The following is an 8,229-nucleotide window of genomic DNA, read 5'->3' on the forward strand; positions in this document are numbered from 1 at the left end:
GCATAGCTGCTAGGGCAAAATTTCCTATGTGGGCTAGCTCTAAACAGTGAATTTACACCAGCTGTTAACGTATAAATATTAAAGACCCATTTTTCTGCCATCTCAGCTGTAATGAATCAAGTTGGGGGTGTATATAAACATCCTATCAATATTTTCTCTCTCTTGGACTCAGAACATATATTACTACTTATACTTTGCGTGCCTCTCGTAGAGACTACGATGTTTGGAAAGTACATAGCAAGCAATACCACAACCGCAGCCTCTAATCTGAAAGAAAACAGTGAATTTACACTGCTCCTAGTTAGGAAACTGGCAACACCTACTGAAAGCCATGCGTTTGTTCACAACATCTTAGTGAAGAGTACACCCAGAACCATCATGGCCACCTCAAACTTCTCAGTAAGTCAGTTTTGACTCCCTGCAGTCCCTACAGCCCTACAGGATCTGAGTCACACGGTGACATGATTCGTAGTGGATTTAAATCAACGGAATTGCCCTGATCACCCTCCCTGGGGGTGGAGAGAGCAAGCCAGTACTAAGAGGTCTGGAAATGTAGAATGGCAGCGGGATCCACAGCACCAAGCAGCTCTGGTCTCGCTCAGGGAGCTGCTCTGCTCCTCAGCATTGTTGAAGCTGTCCATCCTTTCTCCTGTTATAAGTACTTCAGAGACAGAAAAGTCCTGGGCAAGAGGTGTCTATCCCGAGGCAGCGATGGGGCTGTGCACGGCCCTGCAGAGCATCCTGGCAGCACGGGTTTGTAGGATGACCCTTCTCCCCTTCTCACAGTGACTTCTCCAAGGCTACTTGTTTCAAAAGACAGAGCTCAGCTTTAAAAGGGAGGTGTTGACATTTTTTTCCAGTGCCTTTGCCCCATTTTTTGAGGCTGTTTTGTTTGTTTCCTTTTCCCTCCTTAGCTGGCTAGGTAGACTGGGGTGAGATAAGATGGAGGCTGCAGGTGCCGTCCCTAAAGGCAGCTTGATAAGTTCCTGTCTTTTCCAGCAATTTAGAGGGAATCAACCAACGTTAGCAGAAGTCAAACACAAAACCAGGAAAAGGAGGTTTTTCTTCATGCAGCAAGGAGTGATGTGAGGAGCTCCTTGCCAGGGGCCATCACCAGTGCTAACAGAGTTAGCGGGTCTGGGCAAGATGGTGAGACAGAGACGTGCTGGTTCTACCACGTGCATAGGCGTCCTGCCTGGCCTGGGGCTGTCCTGCTGTGGATGGCTGGAGTCTGGGAGGGCAACCAGGAGGCTGCATCCCACGTTTGCCAGTTCCTCATCTCTAACCAAGGGATCCACTTTTTGCTACAGCCAGAGACACAATATCTCTGACCCAATATGACGACATTATTTCCTACTAGCATAGATAGCTTTCTACCGCTATTCTCTTCTTTTATTTATGTATGTGTATTTTTGAGATTGTCATCCATACTCCACTTCCACCTAGTCCTAGTGATCCTAACCACATTTTCTTTGTTTGATCCAGAGGCTTGAAAAAAATAGCATACCAATTTTATAGGATGGTTTTCTGAAACTAGTTATTCTGAGATATCAGGGTGTGAGAATGGTTTGGTGAAAATTCCTCCCTTGCTCCCACACATCCCGGGTTTAGGAACGTTTTAGAACTTAAAAATAATTGTCAGTCTCCTCTAGCATTCTTTCCTCTACAGACAATTGTGATGGGGTTGTCCAAGCTTTCCACATCTGCTGCATGACTCCTGTAATTCAGGTTTTCCTTAGAGCAAGCTGTCATCACACTCCAATCACTATAAGTAAATCTCCAGTTTGCACTGACTTCAAGAGTGGGCCAGGAGTGCTCAGAGCTTCTGACAGCCTCACTCCTTTCAAACTAACAGATGAATATGGACTTCCAAGAGCAGAATACACAATGCCTCTTGTGAGTAATATAATATATAATTTCCTTACTGCTGGAAATAAATAGCTTCATACTGTCACTCACTGTAAGGATATCATCAGTTGCAAACCTCAGCTGTAAGGGAAAACCACCTTAGGAAACCAAGCAGGTGATTTTTAGCTTTCGACTAAATCTGTGGAAACTATTGAAAGCATTCATCTGTAATGTATTTCTCTTCTTCAAATCCCCCTGACAAAGAATTCCAAATTTAGCTCAGTGCAATTTATTGGCGGAGAATATAGGGGTACTCAACTGTAAGTAAAATACTGTGTGGTATGAAACTGCTCACTTAATTGCTGCATCTAAGTGTTACAAGATGCGTACGAGTGTCAGGAAGAGCAATCCCCGTAAAGTAGCCTGCTCTAAAAGCTCCCTCGTAGGTTTTGATTATCCAACTTGTGCTGTGACAGTCAGGGATAGCCATCTGCATTGGAGGGATTTCTCTTTTACATGCACTTTGCTAGCTCGCTCTTTATCATGCAGCTCGAAAAGTCTCGCATAGATGATCTTTGCCCATTTGGGGTTTTGATTTTTTAATTCTCCCTCCTCATTTATTAGGAAGTTCTGAACATCAGAGAGGAGAAAGCTGGGGCAGAAATAATTGCTTAGAGACAGAGAGTAATTAACTGAGTGTCTCAGAGGCTGTGGTGGGTCTGGGTTCCCAGAACTCGATAGGAGGTGAGCCTAACATACAGCAGCTAGGAAGTTCTTAAAATTTGTCTACTATCCTCCCCAATTACATGACCAAGTCTTCTAATGAACTATCCCATTAAACTAAAGAGGTAATCCACTCCAGTGTGGGGCTGTCTGCCAAAGAGTTCAAGTTGTTAGAAAAAATGAAGTGGTACTGCACTCGACGCTATTAATGTGCCAGAACAACACAACAACAAATCTTTTCTCATGGTCCAGAATATTAAACAGACACAAATAACTTTCATTAAAAAGCCACATTTTCTGTACAGAGTTTTCCCTGGAGAGAGCAACATTTCTTTTCATAAGTAGGATGAATTTTGCACTTCATTAAATGCCTTGATCTTTTCATCACATTAGCCTTTAATGCGACGACATAATCTTTAGTTTGTCTGGATTAATAATTAAAACAAATATGTGTGCTTGTGTGCGCATGTGTGCAAAATCTTTAACTAGTCTTTTAAAAATAAAATGTAACAAAATGACCTTCAGCTCCCAGTTTTCTTACGAAAGGTATTGGTTTAAAATGGATACGTATACTTTTTTTTTTTTTTTTTTTTTAGTTACTGGTGAAAAGCTAACTTTTAAGGGCCTCTGTTTCTTCCCTGTTGAGACCAGAGCTGAGCAGGGTGGTTATCAGGCTGGGTGCTCAGGCTGCCCTTGATATACAATTATGTTACAAGCACGCTCTGTGGCTCACATTAAAATCTGAACACTGTGTTGCCAGGCCTCGTACAACACTGCAAAAAGAGGTAATTACAGCTCTGTTAACCGATGCTAATGACTAAGCAGCGAGAGAGGAAGGCTTGGCCAGAGGCATCTGATGAGCGTCTGTCCTCAGCTGTCTGTCGCTCCTCCTGCACGGGTGCCTGGGAGGCTCAGGGGTTGGCTCCTGCTGTCAGCGCAGAAAAGCCAAATTCAGAGAGGATTTGTCTTAATCCACCTCTCTGTAACTATGGTGTTTGTGTTGCTGATTCACTCTCAACTCAGCTGTCCTTGCAATGGGGCAGGATGCACAGCTGGGTGCCACAACCGTGCGCCGGGGAAGAAAATGCTGCCAAAAATGAAGGAAGGAGCTGTGAGGACCAGAAGACAGAACATAACACACCATAGATATATTTTTGGCTGAAGATAGAACAAAATTATTTCTCCTTCCTGTGGCAATCCCCAAATATATGGAACAGGGAGAGACACAATTTTATGTCACCAGAATTTGCTGGAGAGATTTTTGTGTGAACAAGTCAAAACTATATATTTTGGATAATGAACTCTTCCAGGTGACTCAGAAGCAGAAAAGTCTTCCGTAGTTGAAGTCCTTTTTAAAAACTACTTTTATGTTTTTTAATTATAATGGAAGGAAGTTATAATGAAGTCATCTCAAATAGGACACATCAGAGTCATGCAGCTTTTCAATTCCTCCTTGATATGAGCAATGTGGCAAAACCAATTTAAACGCCCCGGAAGGTTATAGCATTGCAAAATATTCATTTTTCAATAAGAAAGTTTCAAATGAATTTCTTTACCCATTAATACTGCAGACATACCTGGAAGATATATTGGTCTGGTTCAAATTCACTCACAAAATTATTAAATGTTGCTCTGCTTTTTAGTGATGGTCAATGATGCAGGATAAAATCTGACTGAAATTGCTTTTTTTTTTTTTTTTTTTTTTTTTTCATTCTGGTGTTTTCAAAACAAAGCTCTGGATGACATATGGAGCTGAATACCCATCTGCTTCAGAGACAGCATCAAACTATCAAAGCCAAAACTTAATGCAGAAACTGCTGTCTTGTCTTACAAACATGGGAATACCAAATTTCAGAAACTCACAGAACAGATCTGACACTAACATATGCCCCAAACAATCCCTGCAATGTGTTTCCAATCTGGGTATTGTGGTGAAATAAAGATATAGCAAGAACTGAAAGGTCCCCATTCTGGAACCACTTAGGTCCTGCAGTTTCAGAAGTCATGAAGGGAAGGTTTCATTTCACCTAACTTCAGCTGCGTAGAGAGGGGGCTGTAGTCCTAGCTAACTACCCGGGCTCCCTGGATGGCGTGTACCTCTGGAAGGAGGCTGCAGACAAGCTGCCAGACCTGGGAAGAATAACCATGCGCCTCCCTGTTAGGGGGCCAAATTAGGCTGGAGGAGCCTTATCCCAGCTGCTACAGCGGGATGGAGAGAAGCTCGTGTGTAATTAAGGCGTTCAGCTGGGTACCAGCGTGGGGCTGGCTCCTGCAGCAGCACGCAGCTCGCTGGGACTCTGAGGTGCACTCAAGAAGCATCAAGCAGCTCGTCTGCAAGCCTAGCGTGGTTGTGGCAAAACTGCTCTGCTGAGCAAGCTAACTGCTTCAAAGCGCCTTCGAACCCTTCGAACTCTGGCTGCTTGTGACTGAAGTGTAACCACAGCTGAGTCTGCCTCACTGAGCAATAGAGCTATTTACACTGGCTTAAAGGAGCACGGGCAGGTAAACAAGATCTGACAGATGGCTTAAAATGTGGGTGGAAATCTGTATTCCTGAAATCTTTCAGTTTGCCATTTTCTAGATCTGCCAGCTACTTGTAGCAGAGCATGCAGGCACAGCAATGGTTTTGAAGTTAGTGAAAATAAAAACCAAGCACATTAGTTTCCAACAAGATGTAAAAGACCACTGATGCAAACAGGCTTTCAAGTAATAGCCTTCTGCCTGAAAATGTGTCATGCAAAATATTCTTGGAAAGCACTGCATGGATGGTTGTTTTACAGGCTGCAATGCAACTTGTGATTGGGGAATGTGGAAAGAGCATTTGAAAATTTCCTTTTATATTGCAGCACATACAAATAAAAGAGATTTCTGTAGTGGTGCATTATTACACCTTTGTGAATGCATTGTGAATGCATACACCTCTAGAATGCATTGCATAGTTGAAGGAAGTGGAATCACAGACTATGAGTACTTGGAAATATAGCACTTTTTCCAAAAGAGGAAGACCTTTTTTTTTTTTTTTTTTTTTTTTTTTTTTTTTCACCAACATAACATATTGTAGAAGGGGTTCCCCGGTATCCTTACCTTGCTATAGATCACCACTAGGCTTCCTACATTTTTAGGTTTAATAAATGATTATGTGGTCCTGATCTACCAACAAAACTTTACTGAAAAGGAGCTATTCTTCATAATGATTTTAATAGCAGGAAAAGCTCCTACTATGGTTGCAGGGTTTGCTTTTTTTTCTGGTATAGCTCAGCTAACACACCATCCTGGTATAAAAATTCATGTGAGTTCACACCTCTAAACTGTGTTGCTGCACTGGCAGACGTTTATGGTTCATGCCCATAGATTTTAACACAAAATCAGGGAATCTGGAAAGGAAGGTGCTGGCTCTCAGCATCAATCACTGACCATATAGACTCTGATATTGCAGGGTATTTAAACCCCACCTGAAGCATGAAAAGAGCTGTCCCAGCAGTTTGATGTCCGCTGCTGAATGAGAGCTATTTTGGAATATTTTGTTACCATCTAAACCCAGATCTAAAGCTCACTGTGTTAAACTGGCTTCAGATCAGATCTTACAACATCCTCCCATGCTAGCAAAGCCAGGACATATTTTACTAGCAGTATTAGGCACTCAGCGAGTGTGTTAGACAACTAGACTAATTTATAATACTTCAGGGTGTGTGTTTGCACAGGTATGTCTGCTGGCAACCACGGTGAGTCATCTAGACAGACCCAGTTTACAGCATGCACTCTCAGGATGCCATTTCTTCTCTCTGAACAAAAACTTCCCTTTTAGGGAATGTGACTGTTTTTTCCTCTTTTTCAACAGAAATCAAAAGCACCATTAATGCAGGGGTTTATGTGCCAAATAAATGGGAGGTAATAAAATGAGTGCTGCTGAGAAAGCAGTAGGAGACGTGGCAAGGGAAAAAAGGCTCTGCCAAGAAAGAAAACAGAAACCAAATCAATATCATGGTTGGTCGGAGGCTGGACCTGACCGTGCTCCTCAGAGGACTGGTAGGGTGATGGCAGACCTTAAATTCGGGTTAGAAGAAGAAGGTCCCCACTGACGCAACGGCCCCCACCACAGAGGGATGCCTGGGAGGAAGGCGTAGTGCTGCTGCACCCACCTCCTCCTCGGCCTCTGCCCCCCAGCCTCCTGTTTGCCCTCCTTCTTCCAGAGGGGATCATGAACCAGCCTAAGGACACGAGCGGGGTCCCCTTGGCTGCTAAATGAGCCACCATGCTCGGTGGTCGTATGGACACATTACAGTCATGGAGGGGAGCATGGAAAGCTCAGGGCTGGCAATCACAGTCCACAATCGCTCTCACCACTGCAGGGTTCTCTCCTCAAACCAGCTTCTCCTCCGTTACCCTTCCATCTGCAATTTCTAACAGGACCTGAAATAAAAGCATCTATTTTAATAATACCGAGTGACTTGAAAGTACTACTTACACAAAACTTCAGGCTGACAAATGAGCGGCAAACCTTTTTCCAGTTCAGTAGGTTTTTTTCCACAGTCATGAGCTTCTTAGCTCTGAAAAGTGATAAAGGAAAAAATAAAAATAAAGAACAGCACGACGAATAGTCTCTGTCAGCATTCATACAACTTTAATCTTGAAGCAGTTACTCGGTAAGATATTCAACATTTTTAGTACGTTGGAGCAAGCAGCTTCAGCCTGGATTACCCCTTGGCATATGCTCCAAAAGAAGGCAATTTTTGTTGGCAGGTGACGAGCAGAACGGCATGACAACGACAGCCGTCCCCTCGCCTGCCGCGGCCTGCCACCGTGCCATGGTTTTCCTCCAGGTGCAAGTAGGAGGAGCACAGCCCAGCACAACAGGGCCTTGTTTCCTGCTCATTCTCCTCTTCCACTGAGGACATGGGCCGGGATCACTGCTTTCTTCACCTTGTCCTCTTCATTTTCTTGCCTCTCATTTTATCTGACAGCCTCTTGTTGGGGCTCGTAGCTGGGCAGTGAGTCAGCAGCCCACAAGCAGGGCGAGCGGAGTCGGCGCGACCAGAGGGCCCTGCTGACCACCTGCTCCAAGAAGCTTCCTGTGTGGGCGGCCAGCTTCAGAGACACTTAACATATGAGTTACGGTAAATTTTGGTTAACCTTGTGTACACTTCGCAGGCACTGGGGGCGTTTAAAACCGGATGACACTGACCTTTGTTTCTCAGGACCTGGTGCTCAACCCCGTATGCAAAAACTGGGCTTTGCTGTGGAGCTGGCCATGCTTTGCTGGCTTTGGGAAGGAATTGCAAGGATCTGTCCCAAAGTGCTTTCTCGATGGATGTAAGAGGGCAGCATGGCTTTTCTAGCAAAACCTTTTGCTCCTCAGGAGGAGAGGCGAACCTGGCAAGGTATCGTTTTGAAAGCAGGCTGATGTGCTTGGTGTGAAGTGAAATTTTCTGCTTGTTTTCACTCATTTTACAATGAAAGTACTTATGCCAGTTTGGAAGTTCTGATTTGTAAGGGACATCATTATCCCTGATAATTGCTGTTAATCCTTTATTGAGTTACAACCGAGAGCACTGGAGTCAGTTTCTTGGTCATACACATCTCTTTGGGGGAAAAAGAGAACAACCCACATTTATCTCCAAAGCCATGGATTGAAAATGCAATGTTTTTGTGGTTGATTAT

The sequence above is a fragment of the Anser cygnoides genome, chromosome 1, assembly GCF_040182565.1.
Source record: "Anser cygnoides isolate HZ-2024a breed goose chromosome 1, Taihu_goose_T2T_genome, whole genome shotgun sequence".
In the NCBI taxonomy this organism is placed as follows: domain Eukaryota; kingdom Metazoa; phylum Chordata; class Aves; order Anseriformes; family Anatidae; genus Anser; species Anser cygnoides.